The 3,542-nt window shown below is 37.7% G+C and overlaps 1 long non-coding RNA gene across 1 annotated transcript; it reads left to right on the forward strand.

The window, feature by feature from the left end:
• Positions 1–542: 542 nt before the first annotated feature.
• Positions 543–2,319, forward strand: LOC120443148. Its single transcript, XR_005615190.1, has 3 exons — positions 543–622; positions 1,554–1,582; positions 2,013–2,319. It is a non-coding gene; the product is annotated as an uncharacterized LOC120443148 (long non-coding RNA).
• Positions 2,320–3,542: the final 1,223 nt, after the last annotated feature.

Below are 3,542 nucleotides of genomic sequence, written 5' to 3' on the forward strand. Positions count from 1 at the left end.
GCATCTAAGCAGTTGTAGTAAGATTAACTTTTTCAATAGGTACAATAAGACAGATTTGACAGGGGTCAGTAGTTAGTATATGCCAACTAGTAGAGCATTGTGATTGGCACACAGGTTTTTCAGATCTGGGCAGTTGGAGTCAGTTGATGACTTTAAAATCATCCTTTCTGACTGGATAATTAAAGCTTACAGCATCTACCTGTCTGTAGTTGATTTTCCCACATTTTAACTAATGTTTAACTAATCTAATCTCATTTAATGTCTCTGTTTATAGTCTGTATAGTTTATCTCCCCACTAACAAACTTAAAGTAGTCTTAAAATAAAACCCACATAACAGTTCAAGATGAAATACTTTTTATTTGCTCATGTAATGCCAGTTGCCATATTTTTCTGTATGTCACTCATTCGCTTATACAAAAAGTACCAATTTGTACACTAGTCTAGTATATTTTTTCCCTCTATCTCTATGTCTCTCACATACAGAGACTAACACACAGACATGTATATACTCATTATTGCTGTTCAAATTGATGGTCAAATTTCCACACCACCTGAACGCCTCATCTGTTTTCAACCCATCACTGGACCAACTGTCGTCATTCCGCTTTGCTCTCTGCTGTGGTAAGTACAGTACACTCAGTACTGCACTGTTTTATTTTTATGATGGTAAAAATACATGTTTGACATTTAAACTCACATATCAAGTCCAACAGAGTTTAAAAGAGTTCAAAGAATAAAGAAAGAAAAAAAGAATAACCTTCACTATCATTTATATAGGTTTATGACATTTTGCTGTTAGCAGCAGTGCTAACGCTAGCTTCAATACTAATGCTAGCAACGATGCTAATGCTAGCAACAATGCTAACGCTAGCTATAGTGCTAACACTAGTGTTAGCAGTTGTTAACTGACAAAAGAATATTACTGTGATATTCCTGTGATATTTATTGGCGGTCAGTGAGACAAAAGTAACAAATGAGCTTTATTATTGCCATTGTGGCTTAGTTTTAACAGTAAGAGTGCTTTATGACTTTTGCTGTTAGTAGTCGTGCTAACGCTAGCTTCAATGCTAATGCTAGCAACAATGCTAACGCTAGCTATAGTGCTAACACTAGCCTTAGCAGTTGTTAACTGACAAAAAGAATATTACTGTGATATTCCTGTGATATTTATTGGCGGTCAGTGAGACAAAAGTAACAAATGAGCTTTATTATTGCCATTGTCGCTCAGTTTTAACAGTAAGAGTGTTAGTGCTAGCAGCAATGCTAACACTAACTGAAGTGCTAACATTAGCAGGAATGCTAGCGCTAGCAGCAATGCTAAGACTAGTAACAGTCTAACAGTAGCGTTACATAAGCCTTACATAAGTGGAAATACTTCAGTTAATTAGTTTGAATTACAAAATGGCTGCTGTATCAGCTGGTGTGCTATATTACTCTATAATTACCCTGCTGACTAAGTTCAGTGTATCATGTCATGTGGGTTATGTATTTCTGTTAGTCTGATAACACTGTACAGACAACTAACATATTATTTCTCGTCTTACACTTTCAGGAACTTGACTGACACCTGTGCTTTGCCTGGTAGGTGTGCACATACTGTAAGAGAAGTAGACCAAAATAAAAAAATAATCTGACTAATATAAGCTGTAAAGTGATGGGTTCAAACTTTGTGCTAGACCTTTTAAACACAATTTTATAATAAATACACATAAGTGCAGCTTAACAATTGGGCTAAAATATTTTTTTCATACATTTTTGTCGTCACATTACATGTGAATAGTTAATGATTCACTCAATCATATTTGTATTTAAAATATTATTGCTGAATTTAATTAAATATTTATTCTTTTAAAAAGTGCCCAATTATGCAACTTTTTGCACATGGCAGCCAACAACAGTTTAGCTTGAATATTTGTTTTGTCCTTTTTCAGTAGTCACAATTAGTTCATACAATTACCATGTGATATCATTTTAATAAAATTATTATTTTTTTCTCCTTTTTTGTTCACAGTGTGCAGAAGAAGAACAAGGACCAGATCTCCAGTCTTCTCTCTCACATCCCAACCCCCCAACCCCTCTATCCTCTGTCCTGCTCCACCTGTTGTCTCTGCCTTCTTTCCATCTGTATTTCACCCTGTGGTTTGTGAGAAATTTTGCCAAACCAAGAATCTTATTGCGGTTTGATTTCAAAGCCGTGTCTCTCCTGCTCTGTCTGTTCTCTCTGCTAAATTTTCTCTCTACCTGTTTTTCACTCTTTGGCTTGCTGCTGAGAAATGCACAAGCCAATAAAGCAATAAAGAGTGCATATTTTGCCTCAACCTTTGAACAAACTGAACAAACAAAGAAAACTCTACGGTTTGATTTCAAAACCGTGTCTTTCCTGCTCTGCCTGTTCTCTCTTCTAAATTTTCTCTCTACCTGTTTTTCACTCTTGGCTTGCTGCTGAAAAATGCCAAGCCATTAAAGCAATAAAGAGTGCATATATTGCCTCTACCTGAGAACAAACTGAACAAACAAAGAAAACTCTAATTCACGGTTTGATTGTGATTTCCCAGCCGTGTCTCTCCTGCTCTGCCTGTTCTCTCTTCTAGATTTTCTCTCTACCTGTTTTTCATTCTGGGCTTGCTGCTAAGTTGTGCCAAGCCAATAAAGACAGTACATAATATTCTCTCGACTGAAGAACAAACTGTCAAATGAAAGACAACTGTTTCAGACAAATAAAAACTGAAATATAAAAACAAAGACAACATCTCCTGGTGTGTGCCACTCTTATCTTGTGAACATATTTTCTGAAGACTAAGAAACACTTGCAGGTGTGTGAAAATGCCAAGGAAGCAGAAAAAGTCAAAAGCTGCAAAACAACGCTGGAAGAAGTTCCATGAGATTCACAGTGTACCAATATGTGAACAAGCTGAGTGTGATTTTCCTCAGAGCTCTGCAGAAGACAGTGTGTCTACAAAGACCAATTCTGACAGTGTCAAACAGGCAGGTCAACATGTTCCTGCACATGTACAACAGGTATCTTATGCTGATGCTGTAAAGAGTGGACTGCAGCATGAATTTAGTGAACAACATGAGGTGTCAAGTGCCCCACAGGTGGGTTATGCTGATTTGTTGAAAAGAGGCCATCACAGTGATGTGGCAGGACCATCTCATGCAGAAAGAGTGAACTTTGAAAACCAGCCCTCTGTAACACATGTCTGTGCATCTCACAGCCAGGCACATCCTAAATATGGAGACTCCAGAAACCACCAGTGCACATGTAACTCACTCACATTTCTTGCATTCCTTCATGAGAATGAAAACATGACTACAGCTGACCTTAATCTGGTCTTGGATAAAGGTGATGTGATGTACAAAGAGGCAAAGAAAAGATTCCCCAAGAGTATTCATTTGGCAACCGATGAGCTGCCAGACAAAGTTTATGCTCGCAGGTCTATGTATCATGTCGACATGACACAGCCTTCCCGGTATGGGACATTTGAAGAACCTCCAGAGGAAGCAGTAGATACCTTTCTCAGCTTAGAAGCAGGACTGAGCT

Source organism: Oreochromis aureus, linkage group 12, assembly GCF_013358895.1.
Source record: "Oreochromis aureus strain Israel breed Guangdong linkage group 12, ZZ_aureus, whole genome shotgun sequence".
Lineage (NCBI taxonomy): Eukaryota > Metazoa > Chordata > Actinopteri > Cichliformes > Cichlidae > Oreochromis > Oreochromis aureus.